The sequence below is a fragment of the Schistocerca gregaria genome, chromosome 4 (assembly GCF_023897955.1).
Source record: "Schistocerca gregaria isolate iqSchGreg1 chromosome 4, iqSchGreg1.2, whole genome shotgun sequence".
In the NCBI taxonomy this organism is placed as follows: Eukaryota; Metazoa; Arthropoda; class Insecta; order Orthoptera; family Acrididae; genus Schistocerca; species Schistocerca gregaria.
In genome coordinates this window covers 546,731,582-546,757,494 of record NC_064923.1, presented here as the reverse complement: position 1 = coordinate 546,757,494, position 25,913 = coordinate 546,731,582, and positions in this window count along the sequence as shown.

Sequence of the window (25,913 nt, the reverse complement as noted above, 5' to 3'; positions counted from 1 at the left end):
CCTCGTGATGGTTGGGTGTTGTGTGATGTCCTTAGGTTAGTTAGGTTTAAGTAGTTCTAAGTTCTAGGGGACTGATGACCATCGATGATTAGTCCCATAGTGCTCAGAGAGTAGTATGTGGGTCACTTGGGAGCAAGCCCTCTTCTAAGGTTAAATTCAACCATAATTTTATTTATCTTTTAAGCTTCCATTTAACCTTAAAAAATTATTTTACTTATCTGTTGGATAATCGTGTTTAACCTTAAATCTTACCTTAAACGCATTTTATTTTTAAATCTTATTTAAGATTAAAACCAACCACACCCTATCCAATGAGGTTTCCAAAAGTATATCTTGTTTAAGGTGAAAACTAACAATACAATTAAATCCCAATTTCTTTCACACTTGTGAAATTATTTATGGTTCACCCAATCTTGAAAAGTTAACCTATTTTAAGGTTAAAACTAAACTTAAAAAACGTCATAAGATTTTATTAAAAAATATGGTTCAAAGTCATCATAAAAAACATTCAAAAATGTTGAGAAAGAGTGTGGCTAATCTTAATCTTAAACAAGATTTAAAAAGTATTAAAAATTATGGTGGAACCATCCATTTTATTTAAATAAATAATTTCACAAATGTGAAATAAAAAGTGGTACAAATAATGGTTAATCTTAACCTTAAAATATAATCGAAGATTTTTTTAAAACTTATTCCTACACCAAACCAACCATCTTCTAGGCTCCTATTAACCTTAAAAATTATTTTACTTACCTGTAGGATACGCTCCAAGTCAACCTTAATATAATTATTTATCTTATGGTATAAGGGTACCATTAACTTAATTATCAGTCTAGATATATTTTATGGTTAACATGAACCATAATATTATTTCAAAATAATTTTTGACATTATTTCACACATCCTTATTTTATAGTTAAAATCAACCTTAACTTATATTTACTTTTAAAGTTCTAATTAACCTTAAAAATAATTTCATAGAACACCGGTAGACCAACCTCTTTTACAACTACTACAAACCTCTCCTACCCATGTATTGTTCTCTTTGTCTCCATTACAATTCTCGTTCTTTACTTTTCCATTCTTTTTCTCTTTGGGTGTAACCATCAATTGTTCTGTTTAACGCCGCTATACGAACATCTTTCTCTTGTAGTAACATTTTTTGATATCTACTTTTAATCACAAGTTTTTCATTTTTAGTCATAATTTTATCCATCTTTAGTATCAACTTCTCCACTTGACTTTCTAATTCATCAAAGTCTTTTAAACAACATCGTGGTGATAAATCACTATAAACACACTCTAAGATCTTAAATTCTAATTCCTCTAGGGCTACTTGGACACGGCATACTAGATCAATACTACTATTATGCGAGGGCTCCATATTTATTATTTATTTTAATTTATATTAAAAATCAATTCTAAATTTTTGCAAAACTCCAACTCTGTGGAGAAACACCTAACCGCATTAAGTTTTAATGGTTCAAGAAACAATTAAAATTAAAACATCTCAGTAATTAAGCTATGCTTAATTAAAAGTTCTCAGTAATTATTCCATGCTTAAGATCATAAGTCAAGTTTCTTTTACCATACATAATTATGTATGCTAAAGTGTTGTCAGGAATTGGTGAATTAAAAGTAGCTGACAATTTCATGGCAGTTTTTTGTGCAGTGACAACATTCTTTCTCCTGCTCATATTTATTACATATACAGGGTACGAATTAATGAAATTGTATGCACTAATTTTATGGTCATCTATCAATTCAGTTATTCTCTTAAAGTCTGCAAATGCATTGTATGCCTTCAAACAAGTGTCTGGAGGATCTATGTTCCACAGTTCTTCAGGAAATATCTCATTTCTGCCATTCTTTAGATAAATGTTTTGGAGATGCACGTGATCATACACTGATGAGTCTGCAACTCGGTTTCCTTTCCTGTTGGTCTGAAACACCACAAATACAAAATAAGGCATGTCAAACTCCATAGAATTGTAGTAATTCGTTATGTCTAGCTCAAAGTTTCTCTTACCACTAATTCCTGCTATTTCCTGCGTCTGAAGATCAAAAAATGAAATCGGAATCTTAGGATCCTTTAGCATCTTTTCTCTTAGCTCTAATTCATAGTTAGGCTCATATTTAACAATGGGTACTCTAATCTCCATATTTGTAATGGTTACTTTACCCAACTCAGGTCGAGAGCCTTCAATATCTGCACCACTATTATTTTTTGAAAACCATCTAAACAAGGCATTGCCAGCGTTTGCGCTTCCCACAAAAGTTACTGTTAGGTCTCCTTCCCACATGATTTCTTTGTAATCTTTAAAAAATCCACCCAACATTTTTAACGGATACAGTACCTCGTTTTCCTTTTTTCGTAACTTACCATTGTTAATGAAATTACCCTCGAATCTAATGTCATCGTCGAGAGAAGAAGTAAGGTGGTATAAAACCGTCGACGAAATGCTTGGATGCTCTAACCTGTAGATTATGTGACCTCTTTTCTTAACAATTACTGCACTCCATAAATGTGTCGGAAAGTTGTCAACGAGTTTAACATTCGATTTACCTTCGTAAGAAGTGTAATCTGATCCATTTGCGTGAGTAACATTATAGGTCATATACAAGTAAGCATTGTTGTCAAACCAACCATCACCAACTTTGATGTCTATTTCTACATCTTTGTTCGGTAGGTTTAAATTATTCCTAGTCTTCTCATTTACTGGAAAAGACTGCCACTGATAAATTTCTATTTTATTCATTTTATTTACTGCAAGATTTTAATTAAAACATTTCTAAAAGGACTGTTACCGACGCTCCTCCAAAATCTATCGCAGCATCATTTTCATCCGTTACACTTACTTCCAGGTTTTGAACTTTATCGTGCACAGGGAAAAATAATGGATAACACGGTTCTTATATAATTGGACTGCCAAACTGTAAGTGACCACACATTTCCAACTTGGGTTTAAAACAAGCAATAATATTTGTCTCTCGATGAAAGTGGTCAGAATCCTTTACAAACATACCATCAGCTAAGTTAAAATGCACTTTAATTTTTTCAAAAGGGATTATTTTCGGTTGCTCATTTGCTACAACTTTTGTTGCAGGTTCCACAATTTCGTCTCTAAAACCTAGCATCCTCCCAATACTACATTCCTTATTAAAATACAGCTTAAAGTCTAAGCTTTCTATCTCAACTCTATTTAGGATTTCGTTAGCCTTAATCTTTATATTACTAGCATTGAAAGGTTCCTGGCTCTGAATACACCTCTCTAAATTGTCTAGACTGTACTGCCCTGATGGAATATTTAAAGTATTAACCACACCATCTTTCTCATAGTGTAATCTGTTATTATCCTTTGTGACATTTGGAGTTAAGAATGTTGAATAAAATCCGACCAAACCAACCTTTGTATACATGTTTCTTATTGGTACATTTAGCCTCTTTTTTAAGTTTGAGGATGTACTACTAATTTCAAAAATTCTATTCATTTATTAATTAAGTAATAAGTAGTAAATAAAAAAGTAAAATGACTGATTGGGATCCAAAGATCAGAATTCGAGAAAAACGAATCAAAAGCAGACATGGGAAGTTATTACCTAGTTCAATTCGTTGCGCCATCGTTGGACCAAGTGGATGTGGTAAAACAACTTTAATGGTTGATAATTACCTTCTGTGCCCTGGATGGCTTAACTGGAACACCATTAAACACTTGTACATCTACTCGAAAAGCTTAGAACAGTTTAAGTACAAACATCTTATGGAAAAATGTGAAAGAATTGAAAATGAACACAATGAGAAGGTAGCTACATTTGTTAGTAACTGTGATGACATTATACCATTAGACGAATGTGAAGAGTGCTCCTTTGTAGTGTTTGACGACTTTATATCAGAAAACCAAGATATTGTAAGAGAATACTTTACCAGAGGAAGACATAAGAATATTGACTGTTTCTACTTAGCGCAAACGTATTCTAAAATACCCAAGCAGTTGGTGAGAGACAACCTTAACTTTTTGAACATATTTAGACAAGATGACATTAATTTGAAACACATCTACGACGAATTTGTAGGTGGAGACTTTAAATGGAATGACTTTAGAGAGCTTTGCAGTAAGGTGTGGAACGAGGACTTTGGATTCATAACTGTTGACATGACTCGAAAGCTGTATGACGGTAGGTACCGTAATAAAATTTAAACTTTTATCAGATTTTAATGGTTTTTTAACCATTAAAATACCACATTTTTTCTGTTTACCCAACTATTGTGTGAGCTATCAAAACCTAGCCATTTAACAAATACTTTGTCACCCTTTTTTCTTAAAACTTTTTCTACAAGATACACATCTGGATACTTTGTCTTTTGTAACTCCTGTTCGTAAAAACTTCCTTTAATTTCTTCTTCACTCGTATCTTTTAACTTGTATGTAGTCGGACTTGTGTTATTAATCTGAGTCACTTCAAATATTTCTGTCGACCAATTAGCAGTATAGCCTTTCTCGAACAAGCCTTTAAGTTTACTTATCCTAACTTTGTCACCTATCTTGAACTTGGGTGCATCTGTTTTGAGTTCCGCTGTAAAAGCGGCCTTCAGCACCTTTTTTGCATTCTTTTCATCTACCTCTATAGGTTTCATCCCTATTGTCCTATGTTTTCTGTTGTTGTAGTCATATACCAGTTTAAGTAGTAAGTCAGCCCACTTTTGATTGCCCTGAAGAGCAAATTGTTTCCACATTCTTTCCTTTAAAGTCCTATTGAATCTTTCAACTACTGAAACCTTAAGTTCTGTAAACGTAGAGTAATGATTTACACCTTCAATCTTCATGAGCTCTTTAAAGTGTTTATTGTAGAATTCTTTGCCATTATCTGTTTGTAAGTGTTTTGGCTTCCTTTCTTGTAGTATACCTTTAAAAGCGCTGGTAATACTTTCACCTGATTTATCTTTAACAGGAATAGCCCAAGCATACTTTGAAAATACGTCTATTACAGTCAGTAAATACTTCATACCGTTGTTGAATTTTGATATACCTTTAAGGTGACCAGAATCCATCTCAACCAAGTCAGCTTGCCACAAATCATCTATACCATAGGATGTAACAGGTTTTCTTGGAAAATTCTTTCTCAGTGGTTTGTGAAGCTCATGTATAATTTCTTCACGAATACTTTTACTTGTCGCAGACATTACTTTATTTTTATAAACTTACTTTTCTTGGTATTACACACCCCACAATAGCCCTCAATCCTATGACGACCGTTTTTCGTGGCAACAGTGTGAGGCTGAAGTGTAGCAGTAAATCTCTTGCACCTTAGGCACCAAATATGTTTCTGTTCTATCATTTATTTAATTGAAAATTAAAGATCAAGATTCTAAGTCCTCATCAATAGCATCTTTAAATGATGCTAGTTCGCCAAATAGTAAGAGTTTTACGTCCACAGGGACTGTCTTCGCCGACTCTTTTAGTCTTACGGTTAGGAAATTTCCTTTATGAATTAATATTGAGTTATGCTTATTCTCAATTACGTGTACTTTGTCATACATACTTACTGCAACATCAAAATCATTAAATGTTAAATCTTTGTTTATATCTTTTCCAATGACAATAACTTTTTTCAGTACAAAATCATACTCGAAGGTGTACGTTTGTTGTTCTAATCCAGTCATAAAAGTGAATTCAACTGTTTGTTTATCACGTATTTTGTTCAGGCCTTGTTCAGTTTTGTTGATGTATTGTGATAAATCACCTTTTGTATAATAATCTGAGAAAACTTTTTCTAGGTCCTTTTTACTGTAATAATGGTCGAGGTTGGTTTTACTTACATAATTATTAAGGGTTGTTAGTATACTTGTGTATTTGGCATTAGCAACATCATTAACAGCATCGAGCTGGCTTTTAGTGACTGCATCATATCCACCTATGGCATCTGCTATGTTTACAATGCGCCTTCCTTTCAATGATACCCAGTTCTTTGAAAATGAGAAATACTTCTTAATATTAAGTTTACTGATGCTAGATTCTAGTCCGTTTATAACTTCTCTGACATCGTCTAGTTGTTCAATACCCTTCTTTACCTTATTTCCAAAAATATCCATTTATTGTATCAAGAATTTTAATAAAACTCCATCCATCTATAAATAGCTTCAGTACCATCACACACAAATGACCGCATATAAACTGATCGAAATTCTGAATTCTTTCTGAGTTGTAAAACAGATTGTCAGGACCCAGGTATTTCACTAAAGTTTGTGGTATACTGCCACCGAATGAGTCAAAAACGTATTTTTCATCACCTTTCTTGAAGTAGCATATCCAGTGAGTACCTACGTGATCAGATGTATCCAAGTTAACTACCCCTGATTCTACTTCTTTAGGTTCTAACGGTAACTCGTCGGCCATGAATACACCTCTAAAATTTTTGATTTTTAAAGACTTTGCTAACCTCTCGATATCATAGTTGCTCAACGGGTGATCATATTTTTGCACAATTTTTTCGACTTTTTTCTTTAAAAAAATACCATATCCCGCTTTCTTTTCCATTTCAAGATTATGCCTCTTTTGCTCTGCTAACTCTGCGTCTTCCTTTTGCTTTTTGTGCACAGCACTTGTTATTGCCGCAGCACCACCAGCTAAAGACCCGATTGCTCCCAACGCTGCAAGTATCAGTGGTAGAAATCCACCTTCGTGCTTATTCAATCCAGAACCTGCTTTCAATCTCTTAGAGTTTAGGTACTCGAGTATCTTCTTCACAACAGGTATAGAAAATGTTATCAGTAAGCTACCACCTTTTTTAAGTTTATTAGCTTTCTGTTTCATTTGAGTCTCTGTAAGATAAGCATCTAGAAAGCCATGATTTTTCAGGTCGTCATTGGACAGTTTTATTTTAATAGATTTCGCTCTCGGATTCCCACTGGAGGGAATGTTGTAGTCAGTACTAAATCCTTTCATTTATTATCTCAAATAAATTAAATATTTTAGTGCTACACTCATATTAAATTTTAATGGGTTGTGGCCCATTAAAATTACACCTCTTCATTCACATTCACAATACCCATCCATTATCATCTAACCCTAGACCTAGCTTCCTTTTCCCAAACAATATTCCAGCTACAGCTGTTGAAGCTAATCTTTCTCCTAGGGAAGCATCTTTACTGAAAATCCTTTCCTTTGCCGCTTTCTGCAGTTCTTTATCAGCTTGATGTCTTTGTTCCAAATCTTTATGATCCCTGTATGCGATATCATGCCTTTTGCAAGCTTCATCTAGAGGATTTATTCCAGCATCTCCTCTTTCTAATCGTTCTTCTAGTTTGGTACCAGGGCCGCAGTAATTGTATCCAGGTAAATGCATTTCAACAGGAAGATTATTAATTAACGTGTTCACTAAGCCCTTTCCATAACTTTCTGCCTTCCAGAATGTATGAGGGAGATTGTTTAGAAATCTAATTAGGTAAGGTATCCCCTTTGGATTATTTACTATGAAGTCATTAAATTTACTCGTAAGCATCTTGGTTATTCCAACCTTCTCATTGTGGAAGTTATTATTTCCCGCATTCTCTTCACCATGAATAACCATTAGCCTATCAATTAAGTCTCTGACGTCATTCATCCACACGTACTCCACCGGTTTGTCTCTATACCTCTTTACAAAACCCATACCACCCTTTGTGTTTGGCGAGTTACCACGTTCTTTCTTGAGTGACTGCCATATTGGTTTAATGATGTTGTTGTATTTTTCGCTACTGCTTGACTTGGGTTTATTCCCCTTTGGATCATTGTTCTGATATATCGCATTGGTAACCTTCAGCATAGTTGTATAGGTATCAAGATCGTCAGATGTGTACTCTTCAGGTGATACGGTTTTCTGAGTCAGGAGCTTCATAAACCCATTGGTGGCTTTAAAGGAGTTACCCTTCACCATAATATTATCGTTGTTGAATGTTACTTCGGAGTCACCCATGTAATGCCTTCCATTGTCAAAACGGAGACCAAAAATTGTGTCACCTAGAGCGCCTAAGTATTTTGAAACTTTTGGGCCCAGGTAAGTTGTTGAGTAAACTGAAACAGCCTTCATCTTCTGCCGTTCCTTGTCTTCAATTTGTTCCAACATAGGCTCCAACCTCTTACGTGTCTTTGGTGTGATGGGGTCATCAACAAATAAGCTTCTCTCAAACGATGTTACCTCAGGAGTAGGTGGTATAGGGAACATATCGTCAAACCCCCCATCGTAAGGTAGTAGCTGCTTTTCAATCTCACGATTTTTTTCTATAGCGTCAATCACTTCTTTCCCTATCGCATCTAATTTGTCAATTACTGGTTGGTCCTCCTTTTTGTATTTTTCGTATTCGGTTATAGGCTTAATTTTCCATTCTTTAAATTGGTCTTTGATTTGTTCAAATTTCTTTCTGTTCTTTTTTGCTTGCTTAACAAGCTTTTCATCATATTTTGCAAACATTTATTTAAGGAAAAATAATAAAATTATTCGTTGGGACGTTGACGTTGGGACGTTTGGACGTTGACGTTGGGACGTTGACGTTGGGACGTTTGGATGTTGACGTTGGGACGTTTGGACGTTGACGTTGGGACGTTTGGACGTTGACGTTTGGACGTTGACTTTGGGACGTTTGGACGTTGACGTTTGGACGTTGACGTTGGGACGTTTGGACGTTGACGTTGGGACGTTTGGACGTTGACGTTGGGACGTTTGGACGTTGGTACGTTGGAGATTTTAAGGGTAAAAAACCATTAAAATCAATTTAAAAGAACTCAATATCGTGTATCTTGTTGTCTTTGTTTGTTTCTTTGGTACCATTGTATAACATCTTTAATCCAACCAAAGTATTGCAATCATCCCAGCTTAATAATTTGGTGTATCTATCGGGTAATATAATCTTGTATTCACTGTCGAGTTGTAGAAAAATCTTTTGGCCATATTTTTTACTTATATTCTCAGCATTTGTAATGGTATAAGTGTGTCCCTTTTCTAACTCATTCAGCTTTGTAAACGTTTTGTTGGCGCTATTAAGTTTCAATAGCAGTTGATTTCGTTCCATTTATTTACTGCAATATTTAAAAAAAATTCTCGTTAGGGTTTTAATGTTTCTAGCTGAGTCACAGTATCTTTTAAACTCTTCACTAGTACCGTAAAAGAAGATGACTTCTTGGGACAGTTTATGCCAAATAAAGAAAGATCGAATTTACCTGCTCTTACTAGTACGTTTGAGAATTCATTGTATTCATATAATATACCATCCTTGAAGAAGTACAGCAAACCGTTTATGTATCTAAAAACAGAATCAAATTCTGAAGGTACTCCTGGGAAGCTTTTACTAATCACACCATAAGCTTTTGCTTTCAAGCTACATTCATCGATTTCTGCAAAATATATATGGTCATAAAAAATGAAGGTTCTACCAGAGTAAGTGTTCACAGCTCCATGTACAACAGAATTTTGTCGCAACCCTATATCAGATACTCTTTTTGGGTAACCAGGTTGTAACGTTAAACTCGGTATCTGAACCATGTATATCATGTTATTAATGATAAGAACGACTTCACCTGATGGTCTCTGGTAAACAGCAGATACATTTTCGAATTGTTGAGGTAGAAACGTTAACCAGTCTGTGATTAGTTGCGGTTTTGAAAGCTCGTCATTACTATTAAGAGCAGTCATCCAAACCCACGTTCCATAAAAAATGTGTAGAAACTCATTCACAATTACGGAACATCCAAACTGCTTCAGTGTGCACAGTTCAGGCTCTTTTTTGGGTACTGCTTCAGGCGAGGGTGAAGCCGGAGTAGAAGTAGGGCGCTGTTCCGTATCGCTAGAAGCACGTTTCCCATATAAACTTTGAATACCACGTATATCATCTTCAGATAGGCTCAGGATAGTGTTATTGTAAAATGCGTACATCACCGATTCAGAGAAATCTGAATGTGCCATACCCAACGTGTGACCAATCTCGTGAACTAGAACAACAAACAGGTTTGTCTGTGAAGAAGGTGTGTTACCGTCCATTTCCATGTACCAATATTCATCCTGATCAACGTGGATTTCAATGGGGTCGTTGTACAAATTAGGAAAATCTGCATGAGCTAGCACGCTTCCTCTACCATCAAAACTTCGTTGACAGAACTGTAGGGCTGAGTTTTGACGTCAGTGTGCTCCCCTCTTAGTCGAAATGATAATATCAGGACTTTGGTTGCTGTTCTCAAAAGTAAGATCTGTGTGTTCTTGCCACATTTTAAATGCAGATTGTGCCACCTGTAACATTTTTCTAGTTGCGAGATAGTAATGCCATTTTATATTCTTCTTATTCCACTTGTAGATGTGTGTAGTAAAGCTTAAAACGTTATCTTCCACGCCACACCTCGGGTTCTTCATTAATTGTAAAGTTTCATCAGTCAACTCACCATTAGCCACGAGATGATATTTCTGTTGGAATAACGTAAGTGCATCTTTGTACGCTTCTTCACTCAGTTGAGAAAGTTGATCTTCTTGATAGTCCAAGTACCCAAAGCTGTGCAAATATTTTACTGCTGCTTCATCGTGAGCAGATACAAATGATAATATTGAAAGTAGAATTATTCTGTTCATTTATTTGAATAGAAATAATAAAAATGATTTTAAAAAGAAAATAAATAATTAAATAAATGAAATCAGGGGTAGTATTTAAGTATTTTTGACACTCTGCCTATGTAAAAGAGATCTACCCACAGTACCTGTGTAACACTGGTATCAAAAACTTGTTTTACAAGAGTTGTGTTTACTCCAGCTATATCTAAAGCTTGCTCAAATCTTTGTTCTTCAGTACCAAGATGAGCTGTATACACCACTTTAGTAGCCCATTTACGGAAACGATGAGCTATTCCGCAACGAGAACTGTAAATAACCTTTAAAAGACCATTATAAGTAAAAAATGTTCGTTTGGGTGGTTTTTTTTCTTCTGTCCCATTTTCCTCAATATGAGTATTTTGGATCATTAAAAATCTTTCATAATCTTCTGTCCTATATTCATGTAAATGGCGGTTAATGGTTACTAAAAATTTGAAAAGTTGATGGTTGAAATAATACCACAATCTGACTCTGAGGCTGAACAATCTGACCCTGAGGCTGAACAATCTGACCCTGAGGCTGAACAATCTGACCCTGAGGCTGAACAATCTGACTCTGAGGCTGAACAATCTGACTCTGAGGCTGAACAATCTGACCCTGAGGCTGAACAATCTGACTCTGAGGCTGAACAATCTGACTCTGAGGCTGAACAATCTGACCCTGAGGCTGAACAATCTGACTCTGAGGCTGAACAATCTGGATGTTTAACTGATTTAAATGCTAAGCTTGAACAAGAAATTGAAAAATTAAATTTGACCCATGAACTAGAAAAGGAAAAAATTAACCATAAATTAAAAGATAAAGATAAAGAAATCAAAATATTGCAATTAAAATTAGAAATTATGACTTTAAAAAGTAATTAGAAATATGACTCAATCATACAAACAACATCTGCAATATCCTGAGGCTGTACAATCTGACTCTGAGGCTGAACAATCTGACTCAGGCTAAATTCAAATATTATTTTTAAGGTCTACGAAACCTTAAAACTATTGGTAGCAAGTAGTAAGAAGATTTTTTCGAAATTAAAAAAAATGAATTTTTATTTAATTTTTTAATAAAATAAATAAGTAAATAAATGAATATGTCGGAAGGAAATAAATATAGCTATGCAGGTAAATACTGCAACAAGTGTGGAGTGGACATCACTTATAAGAATTGGTCCAGGCACTTGAAGTCAAAGATTCATCTTAAGAATGACCCAAACAATGAAGAGAAGGAGGAGAAGAAGAAGAATAAAATATACCATGAAGATCTTAAGATCTTGGCTAAGGATTATAATCTTAGTGGTGTTTCGAAAATGAAGAAATCGCAACTTAAAGAAGCTTTGGAAAAGACTAAGGACATGTTGTACAAGAAGCAGGATTTGGAAAAGCTAAGGGTACCACAGCTGCGAGAGATTGGAAGAAATAATAACATTAAGGCGACTGTTAGGATGAGGAAGGCTGAAATAATTGAATCCATTTTGAAGACGCAAGACATTGTCTTTCGTAATAAGGTAGCTCAAGAGTTAGGCTTTCACGAAGACTTGATAGAACCACCCAAGGAAGAAAGAAAACACCCTACAAGATCACTGAAACAAACTCACGGTTCATTAAGAAATTTAATGCCACTGAAGTAGACTACACCATTAAAGTTGATAAGTTAATGCAAGTTGAGAACGCCATCAACGCAATGATTAAACTGGCCAAAGAGAAAGGAAACTACAAAAAAGGAGACAAATTAACAGTAGTAGCAAGCAACCCAAATTTCCATCATGATATTTCAACCGTGGTACAATCTAATGTTAACGCCAGATCTTTCATGAGTCATATCGGTAGAATTCTATCTTCTAACGAGAACTTAAATATCACACAGACCAGGTTCAATATTAAGATTCTGAATGTACCTAGAGGTCAAGGCAGGTCGAAAATTATAAATCTGTCTGAAGATGTGAGAACAAAAAGATGCATCACCCAAATAAAGAACAAAGATAACTTGTGCTGCCCACGAGCCATAGTAACAGCCCTGACCTACCACATGAATGAGGTTCTCGGTAGGCCGCTTAGTGAAATGGAAATTAAATTAGTTAGGCAAGGTAGACCTATTCAAACTGAGCTAACCCTAGAGCTGTGCAAGAGACTAGGTAACTACAACGAAGAAGGCTTCACACTAGAGGACATAAAGAACGTAGAAGAATTGTTGGGTATTCAGATAAAGGTTGTGTGTGCTGAAAATTTTAATTCGGTTATATACTCGGGCCAGGAGAAGGATACTAAACTTTATTTATACAAAAACGGGAACCATTTTGATGTAGTAAACAGTATGAAAGCTTTCTTGGGTAGTGTATATTACTGCGATAGGTGCGATGCACCTTACAACAACAAGGATAAGCACAAGTATAAGAAGAATGTAAATGTGTGTATTCTGTGCAAGAAACCTGCGCACTCCCCCGAAGAAAAGAATAAGGTTTATTGTAAGGAATGTAACAGGTATTGTTACAACCAGGAATGCTTAGATAACCACTCAGAAGTTTGTAACACAGTTTATAAATGTAGAGGATGTAATTTAATTTTATCGAGATCTAAAGAGCATAAATGCGGATACTCCTTTTGCTACAATTGTATGGAACCTTATAAGACTGGTGAACATCAATGCTACATACAACATAAACATCAGAAAGGCGGAAGGTGTGAAAGTCGGTGTATTTGTAAGGCTACCGATAAGGAAAGTTTTTTGGAACACTTTGTAGCTAAAAACAAGGATAAACTTCTCAAAAATGTTAAGCTCACTACCCTTCAAAGACCATTTGGTAATGGAGATATTTCAGAACAAGAGTATAAAGTACTCTACAATAATACACTGACTGAAATTATAACGTTATTAAATGGTTGCCATTACACAGAAAAGTATATCTGGTTCGACTATGAAGCTGAGCAAGATACTGGAGTGCACATCCCCAACCTCGTAGTAGCCCACTATATTGACGGTACCAAAGTTTCCTTCAAAACAAATGAAGAGTTCTGCAAGTGGTTGATTTCTAAGAACCACCAAGGGTACACGGCTATTGCACACAATGCGAAAGGCTATGACTCACAATTCATTTTAAAATACTGTATAGAGAATACGTTGAAACCATACACTATATACAATGGAACAAAGCTGATGATGCTAGAGGTAAATGGACTAATAAGCATTATTGATAGCCACAATTTCGTAGCTTCTCCTTTGAGTGACTTACCTAAAACATTCGGGCTGAAAGAACTTAAGAAGGGTTACTTCCCACATTTCTTCAACACAAGAGACAATCAGACTTATGTAGGACCTATTCCTGAGACCAAATACTATGGCGTAGACACGATGAAGACAAAAGCTAGAAAAGAGTTTCTTGAGTGGTATCATCAAAAGGTTAAAGAAAATTATAAATTTGACTTTCAAAAGGAATTTATGGACTACTGTAACTCTGATGTAGATATTCTGCGTAGAGGTTGTTTGGAGTTAAGGAAACAATTTTTAGAGATTGCTAACATAGATCCATTTCAGTACATAACTATTGCGAGTGTTTGTATGGCAATCTACCGTTCCAAGTATCTTCAGGAAAATACTATGGCTGTTATTAAGACCGATAAGAAAGAAATGTTCATCAAAGAGTCCATTGCTTGGTTATCCACGTTCAAAAACGTACAGCACGCTCTCAATGGAGGGGAAGTAAGGATTCTAGGAGCAAAAGTTGATGGGTACGATAAAGATACCAAGACTGTATACCAGTATCATGGCTGTTTTTGGCACGGTTGTCCTGACTGTTATGATTGTGAAACCATTAATAATGTAAACAATGAGAGTATGGACGACCTTTGGACAAAGACACAGGCACGAACTCAATCCTTACGAGATGCTGGTTATAAAGTAGTAGAAATTTGGAATTGTGAATGGGTAAAATCGAGAGCTTACCGGCAAAGCTTAAATAAGAAAACTGAAATTGTTGAACCTCTCAATCCTCGAGATGCCTTTTATGGAGGAAGGACAAATGCAAGCAAGCTTAAAGTCACAGTTAAATTATTACGATACATAGACGTCTGTAGTCTCTACCCTACAGTACAGTATTTTGATTACTACCCAGTCGGCCACCCCATAAGAATTTATAAACCAAAAAAATACGATCGGAATTGGTATGGTTTGATTAAGTGCAAACTACTACCACCGAGGAAACTGTACCACCCTGTGCTACCGGTAAAGAACGATAAGCTGATGTTTGGGTTGTGTAGGACGTGTACTGAGGATAAATGTGGTGTTTGTAAACACACAGACGACGAAAGGGCAATAACAGGAACATGGACAACAGATGAAGTTAACAAAGCTTTAGAGAAAGGTTACGAGATGGTAGAAGTATACGAGGTTTGGCATTTCAAAGAAAAGAGTAATGATCTGTTTAAAGGATACGTCAAAGACTTTATGAAAATAAAGCTAGAAACGAGTGGGTGGAAAGATGACTTCAATTCAATTGAAGAGTACATCACATCAGTTAAGAAATGCCTTGATATTGACCTGAATCCCGAAGATGTGGTTCCAAACCCTGGCAAACGGGCTGTTTCTAAGATTTGCTTAAACTCATTGTGGGGGAAATTCGGACAAAGACAAAACTTGACCCAGAGTGAATACGTAGTAGATGTTAAAAGGTGGTACCAGATAATGTTGGATGATAGGCTTGACTTAAGCAATATGATATTTATTAACGATAATATAGTACAAGTGACATACAAGTATAAAGATCATTTCGTTGAGGATAGTTTATCCACTAATGTGTTTATAGCAGCATTCACTACTTCAAATGCACGACTACGGCTTTACGATATGCTAGACAGGTTAGGGTCAAATGTAGTCTACTATGATACGGATAGTATTGTTTACATTGATGATGGTAGGAATACCATTGAAACAGGTTGTATGTTGGGGGAATGGACTGATGAACTGGGAAAGGATGATCACATAACAGACTGGATCTCTACAGGACCTAAAAGCTATGGGTACAGGACAAAAAACGGAAAGGAAACTATGAAGGTGAAAGGTTTCACACTAAACTATGAAAACTCCAAAGCCTTGAACATAAATACCATGAAAAATATTGTGGATAATGAGATCGATAAGGTTAAATTAAAATATAAAATGATTACGAGAGATACAAAATCTAAATGCTTGATTAATAAGGATGTTAGTAAAGAATTCAAATTCGAATATGATAAGAGAAAGATTGAACCTGAGGTAGATGGTATTATTGAAACATATCCTTGGGGTTATTAGGCAAGAAAGAAATAGAAATTTACTTAAATAAATAGGTAGACACAAACTTAAATAAGATTAGATAATAAGATAAGTTAACGTTAAAATAGACTACAGTTAATAAGATAAGTTAAGGGTAGACAATCTTAAATAATAGTTAGAGTAATCTTTTGTAAGACAGGTAAAAATAATTTTTAAGGTAAACACAAACCACCCCGTAAAGGTAAGTAAAATAATTTTTAAGGTTAATAGGAGCCTAGAAGATGGTTGGTTTGGTGTAGGAATAAGTTTTGAAAAAATCTTCGATTACATTTTAAGGTTAAGATTAACCATTATTTGTACCACTTTTTATTTCACATTTGTGAAATTATTTATTTAAATAAAATGGATGGTTCCACCATAATTTTTAATACTTTTTAAATCTTGTTTAAGATTAAGATTAGCCACACTCTTTCTCAACATTTTTGAATGTTTTTTATGGTGACTTCGAACCATATTTTTTAATAAAATCTTATGACGTTTTTTAAGTTTAGTTTTAACCTTAAAATAGGTTAACTTTTCAAGATTGGGTGAACCATAAATAATTTCACAAGTGTGAAAGAAATTGGGATTTAATTGTATGGTTAGTTTTCACCTTAAACAAGATATACTTTTGGAAACCTCATTGGATAGGGTGTGGTTGGTTTTAATCTTAAATAAGATTTAAAAATAAAATGCGTTTAAGGTAAGATTTAAGGTTAAACACGATTATCCAACAGATAAGTAAAATAATTTTTTAAGGTTAAATGGAAGCTTAAAAGATAAATAAAATTATGGTTGAATTTAACCTTAGAAGAGGGCTTGCTCCCAAGTGACCCACATACTACTTCAGAGCCATTTTCAACCTCAAAGTTTGCGCGGAAAATGGATGAGACAGACTGGCGTTCACTGAAAGCAGCAACTCCTGTTGGGTTTGAAACCGATTGTCACTGATGAACAATGACATACGTCTCCGCCCTCTGTCGGCTAGAATCTTTCTGCGATCACTTTTCTTCCGCCGTTCACACGGCTATGAGTGGCACGTTATTCCGTCATACACTGTAAGGTGGCTTGCGGAGTATAGGCGTAGATGCGGACGTACATTGATTGTTGACACGTTGGATGGTCCTCGTTTATACCAACAGACCAATCAGGACTGACGACCTCGCGTATTAATGACGGAAACGTTATATGCAGGGTGGTCAGAAATACACTCCTGGAAATGGAAAAAAGACCACATTGACACCGGTGTGTCAGACCCACCATACTTGCTCCGGACACTGCGAGAGGGCTGTACAAGCAATGCTCACACGCACGGCACAGCGGAAACACCAGGAACCGCGGTGTTGGCCGTCGGATGGCGCTAGCTGAACAGCATTTGTGCACCGCCGCCGTCAGTGTCAGCCAGTTTGCCGTGGCATACGGAGCTCCATCGCAGTCTTTAACACTGGTAGCATGCCGCGACAGCGTGGACGTGAACCGTATGTGCAGTTGACGGACTTTGAGCGAGGGCGTATAGTGGGCATGCGGGAGGCCGGGTGGACGTACCGCCGAATTGCTCAACACGTGGGGCGTGAGGTCTCCACAGTACATCGATGTTGTCGCCAGTGGTCGGCGGAAGGTGCACGTGCCCGTCGACCTGGGACCGGACCGCAGCAACGCACGGATGCACGCCAAGACCGTAGGATCCTACGCAGTGCCGTAGGGGACCGCTCCGCCACTTCCCAGCAAATTAGGGACACTGTTGCTCCTGGGGTATCGGCGAGGACCATTCGCAACCGTCTCCATGAAGCTGGGCTACGGTCCCGCACACCGTTAGGCCGTCTTCCGCTCACGCCCCAACATCGTGCAGCCCGCCTCCAGTGGTGTCGCGACAGGCGTGAATGGAGGGACGAATGGAGACGTGTCGTCTTCAGCGATGAGAGTCGCTTCTGCCTTTGTGCCAATGATGGTCGTATGCGTGTTTGGCGCCGTGCAGGTGAGCGCCACAATCAGTACTGCATACGACCGAGGCACACAGGGCCAACACCCGGCATCATGGTGTGGGGAGCGATCTCCTACACTGGCCGTACACCTCTGGTGATCGTCGAAGGGACACTGAATAGTGCACGGTACATCCAAACCGTCATCGAACCCATCGTTCTACCATTCCTAGACCGGCAAGGGAAGTTGCTGTTCCAACAGGACAATGCACGTCCGCATGTATCCCGTGCCACCCAACGTGCTCTAGAAGGTGTAACTCAACTACCCTGGCCAGCAAGATCTCCGGATCTGTCCCCCATTGAGCATGTTTGGGACTGGATGAAGCGTCGTCTCACGCGGTCTGCACGTCCAGCACGAACGCTGGTCCAACTGAGGCGCCAGGTGGAAATGGCATGGCAAGCCGTTCCACGGGACTACATCCAGCATATCTACGATCGTCTTCATGGGAGAATAGCAGCCTGCATTGCTGCGAAAGGTGGATATACACTGTACTAGTGCCGACATTGTGCATGCTCTGTTGCCTGTGTCTATGTGCCTGTGGTTCTGTCAGTGTGATGATGTGATGTATCTGACCCCAGGAATGTGTCAATAAAGTTTCCCCTTCCTGGGACAATGAATTCACGGTGTTCTTATTTCAATTTCCAGGAGTGTAGTTTGAAAAGTTTAGGGTGTTGCAGGAAAGGATGTGCTGAGAAATAATTGCGAAGAAAAAAATTCGATACGTTGCGCTGTTCCCATTTAATTAGCACTGAAACTAGACAATTAGATCGTTGCGCGTGTAAATTCCACCAGTCAGCCAGAGACAGTGTTGCCAAACTTGTTCTTCGTTTGGTTTCCTCAAACCGAACAAGTGTAGCTTTTACCCACTCTTCAGTTTCAACGCTTGTGAAACTGGCCGTGCTTCCAGATTTTGCACTCTTTGTGCAAGTCTTTTATTCATACCTTCTAACATTCTCACCTTCTGCCAAGAGACGTATTACTCTTCTCTACTTTCCTCATTCTAGTTCCGCCTTGAAATAGCCTATCTGTACCATTTTCTATTCTTTCCGAGTGTTTCTACCGTTCTCACCTTCTGCCAAGAGAGGTATTACTCTTCTCTACTACCTCATTCTAGTTTCGCCTTGAAACAGCCTATCTGTACCACTTTCTATTCTTTCTGAGCGTTTCTCGATTCGCTTTTCAACAGTATGAAGACGAGAAACAAGTCTTCTTTACAGTTTGGCCATCTCCTCCCAAAACGGCTTTCGTCTTTCTTACCTTCTTCCCCACTTGTATCAGCTTTTGCTCTACCTGCCTCAGCTTTATACCACTTTCCTCCCCTCTGTATAGCATCCGTTTAGCCACAATGGCACGTCTCCCTAAGCTCCAAACATCGAACTCCTCGGCGCAACGCTCGTTTCGCTATCGCCAGCCTGACCAATTCCACTCTGCTCATAAACCTGTTCGCTTCTCTGGGCTTCAGGAACGCTAACTGTTACTACTTGCTCCTCCTCAGGAAATTCAACACTAATTTGTTCCGTCTCTGCTGGACTTCCTCTCACGTAATTATCCTAGTCTTTCTTGAACTAGCACAATTTGCCCTATCCATACTCTAGAATGATGCAAATTAAATTTATTGTTCGACGAGTAGGCACTAAGAAAAGTATAACAAACAAATAAACACCCCATACATATAAAAACCTTCACATCCTCGTTTAACTGTTTTCACTCGAAATACCATTAAGAAACCAAAGAGCATAAAATCAAAGAGAAACATATACACTCCTGGAAATTGAAATAAGAACACCGTGAATTCATTGTCCCAGGAAGGGGAAACTTTATTGACACATTCCTGGGGTCAGATACATCACATGATCACACTGACAGAATCACAGGCACATAGACACAGGCAACAGAGCATGCACAATGTCGGCACTAGTACAGTGTATATCCACCTTTCGCAGCAATGCAGGCTGCTATTCTCCCATGAAGACGATCGTAGATATGCTGGATGTAGTCCCGTGGAACGGCTTGCCATGCCATTTCCACCTGGCGCCTCAGTTGGACCAGCGTTCGTGCTGGACGTGCAGACCGCGTGAGACGACGCTTCATCCAGTCCCAAACATGCTCAATGGGGGACAGATCCGGAGATCTTGCTGGCCAGGGTAGTTGACTTACACCTTCTAGAGCACGTTGGGTGGCACGGGATACATGCGGACGTGCATTGACCTGTTGGAACAGCAAGTTCCCTTGCGGGTCTAGGAATGGTAGAACGATGGGTTCGATGACGGTTTGGCTGTATCGTGCACTATTCAGTGTCCCCTCGACGATCACCAGAGGTGTACGGCCAGTGTAGGAGATCGCTCCCCACACCATGATGCCGGGTGTTGGCCCTGTGTGCCTCGGTCGTATGCAGTCCTTATTGTGGCGCTCACCTGCACGGCGCCAACACGCATACGACCATCATTAGCACAAAGGCAGAAGCGACTCTCATCGCTGAAGACGACACGTTTCCATTCGTCCCTCCATTCACGCCTGTCGCGACACCTCTGGAGGCGGGCTGCACGATGTTTGGGCGGCCTAACGGTGTGCGGGACCGTAGCCCAGCTTCATGGAGACGGTTGCGAATGGTCCTCGCCGATACCCCAGGAGCAACAGTGTCCCTAATTTGCTGGGAAGTGGCGGTGCGGTCCCCTACGGCACTGCGTAGCATTCTACGGTCTTGGCGTGCATCCGTGCGTCGCTGCGGTCCGGTCCCAGGTCGACGGGCACGTGCACCTTCCGCCGACCACTGGCGACAACATCGATGTACTGTGGAGTCTTCACGCCCCACCTGTTGAGCAATTCGGCGGTACGTCCAGCCGGCCTCCCGCATGCCCAATATACGCCCTCGCTCAAAGTCCGTCAACTGCACATACGGTTCACGTCCACGCTGTCGCGGCATGCTACCAGTCTTAAAGACAGCGATGGAGCTCTGTATGCCACGGCAAACTGGCTGACACTGACGGCGGCGGTGCACAAATGCTGCGCAGATAGCACCATTCGATGGCCAACACCGCGGTTCCTGGTGTTTCCGCTGTGCCGTGCGTGTGATCATTGCTTGTACAGCCCTCTCGCAGTGTCCGGAGCAAGTATGGTTGGTCTGACACACCGGTGTCAATGTGTTCTTTTTTTCATTTCCAGGAGTGTATATTCTTCGCAAGCCTCTACTGGAAAAGAAAGCAAGCGAGTGAATCGGCGACCGCAAAATGGTCGCTACAACAGTAATCTGAACGCTAAATTGCGTTTCACTGCGCCATTTCTAACTGAGATTGTCAGACCATTCCAGAGGTGGGAACCTGGATCAGAGTAGACATGAAACGTGATGCATATTAGGACTTTCTTCTGAACACGACGTGCTGCTGCTATGCAATGGGGAGTGCTGTCTACCTGCCACACTTATGTGCTCAACACACAAACGATAGGCAGACTGGTGTGAGTCTTGCACTAACTTAACCCAGCTAATTGTTAATCACAGTAACTGAAAACAGTCTGCGGTCTCACGACTGTATTGTACGGAAATGAGAGCAATTCTCATTAATCATCTCTCATACAAATTAACTGAAAATTTCCTACCACATTTTGTTGCCCCGGTGAAAGACATCTAGTTCACAACGGAATTTCGTCACAGCACAAGTCAATTATGCAGAAGAAATCGATTATATTTATTATTTAATGAGGGTCGCCTGACCTGAACTGCTGTAGGACAATTAAAAATGGAGAAAAAAATCAGTTCCTTTAAACACCAGATTTACTTTCTCTAAATTGCTTCACAATTAAGTGAATACTTTCTTCTGATTGAGACAAATACCACTGCTTACTTGAACCTCAATAAAAGAACAATAGCCCTGAAAAAAATCTATAAAACTATGTGCCATAATGGAATGCACGCTCATGTGTTCAAAAATACAATAAATGACTGCTTGAGCGAAGCTTACTTGGGACGAACTGTGCTGTTAGGAAGTGTTGGATATCTCTAACTGACCAGAAGATCTAGTGGCTTTCTTAAATTTGTGTAGCTCACAAACGCAATTTAAAATATTATCCAAGCTCCAGATAAGTAAAGACATTGAAAAAGCAACAGACGTTGCGGAAATGACCTCACAAATTGTAAGCGGCTCAGAGAAAGGCAGCACTAGCGCTAAAATGAGACAATTACTGGAGCAAACCAATGAAAAGTGCGCTAAGCTGTGACCAGGTGCTCCTCTCTCTCTCTCTCTCTCTCTCTCTCTCTCTCTCTCTCTCTCTTTCTCTCTTTCTCTCTCTCTCTCTCTCTCTCTATGTGACCTCTCGGCCACACGTGTCTGCACCGTCCATCCGACTAACTACCATTCCTCTCCGTTCCCAGAACACCACGCCTTGGAGGGGAGGATTCACAACTTTCGTCACAACGATGTCCAAGAATTCATCTCAACACGCTGAAACGCAGGGGGTGCCTCCCAAAACTTCTCCACTATCGCTTACAGTATGCCCACTGACTGCCGAGATGTTGGTACACTGTGTACGCCATGTCGCCATTCGTTGGTGCCCTAATTCGCGCTACAACGCCTATGGCGATGAATCTTCTGATTGCCTGACATCATCTGGAAGGTTAGATTCTGGAAGTTTCCCACACTGAACGTGGCAGAATGTCGGTGTCGCGTATTGCAACCGCCTGCAAGAAATTCAGATTCCCTACATGAGAAACGCTCAGGGGGCGTTTGCCACCTGGCAGACAACGGAACCCGGCAGTATGTGGCCTGAATATTTCTGCGATCTAATAGTCCAGCAGAGGGAGACCTGATCCGTCCCACATTCACAGCACTGCGACCATCCAGGTCCATACCATACCCTTTCAGGCCTACCTTAAGGAAGAGAAATTTGCGAATCTCACCAGTAGCTGCTAATTATGTATTTCCATCCAACACAGTTAAAAATATTAAACTGCAAATTTCACTTATTATTATTTAGCTTGGAACGCACCGTCTCGGAATTCGACAGTAAACCTCTCCATGATGCAGATAGCCTATCGTGTTGTGACTCCCACTGGTGTTTGTTAAACATTTCCTTAATGGTCCCGCCCCATCTAAATAATCTCGTGACGATGCGCTCCGCTCTTCGTTGGATCTTCTCTATTAATCCAATCCGGGTCAACATAATACTGATCGCCGGCCAAAGTGGCCGAGCGGTTCTAGGCGCTTCAGTCTGGAACCGCGCGACCGCTACGGCCGCAGGTTCGAATCCTGCCTCTGGCATGGATGTGTGTGATGTCCGTAGGTTAGTTAGCTTTAAGTAGTTCTAAGGTCTAGGGGACTGGTGACCTCTCATGTCAAGTCCCATAGTGCTCAGAGCCATTTGAGCCATAATACTGATCAATAGTCGAGAATTTTGTAAGCCACATCTTTCGTGGACGAATTGTATTTCCTTAAGATTCTTCCAATGAACCAAAAAAGCCTAGCAGCTGCTTTTGCTACAATTTGCTTCATGTGGTCATTCCACTTAAGGTTACTTCGGATTGTTGCTCCTACGTATTTTACGTTAGCTACCAGTGTTTCCTCGCCAATAGTTCAGTCGAAAAGCAGGGAATTTTTTTGCTAATTTACGGGCAATACGTTACATTTATATACGTTCAGGGATAACTGCCAGTCCCTGCGCCAATGGTCGGACCTCTGCAGGTTTCCTTTCATCTACATCTACATCTACATGACTACTCTGCAATTCACATTTAAGTGCTTGGCAGAGGGTTCATCGAACCACAATCATACTATCTCTCTACTATTCCACTCCCGAACAGCGAGCGGGAAAAACGAACACCTAAACCTTTCTGTTCGAGCTCTGATTTCTCTTATTTTATTTTGATGATCATTCCTACCTATGAAGGTTGGACTCAACAAAATATTTTCGCATTCGGAAGAGAAAGTTGGTGACTGAAATTTCGTAAAAAGGTCTCGCCGCGACGAAAAACGTCTATGCTGTAATGACTTCCATCCCAACTCGTTTATCATATCTGCCACACTCTCTCCCCTATAACGCGATAATACAAAACGAGCTGCCCTTTTTTGCACCCTTTCGATGTCCTCCGTGAATCCGACCTGGTAAGGATCCCACACCGCGCAGCAATATTCTAACAGAGGACGAACGAGTGTAGTGTAAGCTGTCTCTTTAGTGGACTTGTTGCATCTTCGAAGTGTCCTCCCAATGAAACGCAACCTTTGGCTCGCCTTCCCGACAATATTATCTATGTGGTCCTTCCAACTGAAGTTGTTCGTAATTTTAACACCCAGGTACTTAGTTGAATTGACAGCCTTGAGAATTGTACTATTTATCGAGTAATCGAATTCCAACGGATTTCTTTTGGAACTCATGTGGATCATCTCACACTTTTCGTTATTTAGCGTCAACTGCCACCTGACACACCATACAGCAATCTTTTCTAAATCGCTTTGCAGCTGATACTGGTCTTCGGATGACCTTCCTAGACGGTAAATTACAGCATCATCTGCGAACAGTCTAAGAGAACTGCTCAGATTGTCACCCAGGTCATTTATATAGATCAGGAACAGTAGAGGTCCCTGTATTGCCAACAGCATCGTATGCGTATAGCCTGACGGAGCCACCAAAGTTATTCAGTACGTGTGGTCGCGAAAGTAAACGAGGAAAGGGAGGAGAGTGGCTGCTTCTGGCCACTAGATGGTGCGCTGACGTCTTGAAACAGGCTCCAAGCCTTGCCCTACTGCTTTGTGGAGAGAGAGTATGAGACACTACAGATGGTCTTTAACCTCATCGGTCGCGTTCTGGATCACACTGCATGTCGCCCGTCCCTTCCTTTGATTTCCATAATCATCCACTGCAACATCATACAATACTGCTACGCGTCACACATAGACCAAAAGAGGGAATTGCAAACGATCTCTACGAGAGCCATAAAAAAGGACCAGAAATAAAAATGTGCGAATATCAGAAAAGATTAAGGTACAGGTACTGCATACGAGTATTCACTATTTTTTTTATTACAATCAACTTCGCGACTGAAACAACTGCAGTAAAGGTGAACGAGGATTCCTATCCCCTTTGCAAACAGACAGAGCTTGCCTGTCAAGCCATAGCATCGTAGAGTTCTGTAGTTACATGACGAAACCGTGGTATTTCTTGCCGTCTATAGGAACAACCAGCAGCTGCGTAAATTGAGGCATGGAAAAGGCTACGCAGAACCATTTAGTAGCAAAAGGAGGAAGGAATGGTAAAATGTTCAAATGTGTGTGAAATCTTATGGGACTTTACTGCTATGGTCATCAGTCCCTAAGCAAACACACTACTTAACCGAAATTATCCTAAGGACAAACACACAGACCCATGCCCGAGGGAGGACTCGAACCTCCGCCGGGACCAGCCGCACCGTCCGTGACTGCAGCGCCCAAAACCGCTCGGCCAGTCCCGTGCGGCAAGGAATGGTAAATTCAGGTGTCGTTCTGATGCACGACAACGCTCGACTGGATGCGATGGATCGCCCTTTTAAGACTGAACATGGCATCAAGTGACTCACCCGTGCATTTTTCTTTTCTTTTTTCTCTTTTTTTGGGAAATGAAGAACTGCTCGTGTGGTCTTTACGACACCTACACTGGGTAGCTACAGGACCAACGCAGGGGGCACAGTCTTTATAGTAGGCTAATAGGAAAGCCAGCACAATGCTACCATAAACGTCCCAACTGTTATGCTGCTAATTTTGAAAAACAATAATAAGTGGTACATAAAACCATTACTAAAAAATTATGTCCTTTTTAATCCCTTACGCTAAAAGAGGTTGTCCGCTTACGTAGCTGAGTGGATAACGCAGCTGACTGCAATGCGGAGAACCCGGGTTCGATTCCTGTTATTGCCAGGGACTTTTCCTTGGTGACAGGACTGGAACGGTATGCACTCAGCCTCGTGAAGCCAACTGAGGAGCTGCTCGACCGATTAGAAGCGCTTCCGAGAGCAAGAAACTCAACAACCAATGGGAGAGCGGTATGCCGATCACATGCCTCTCCCCGCCGCATATAATGACGCCACT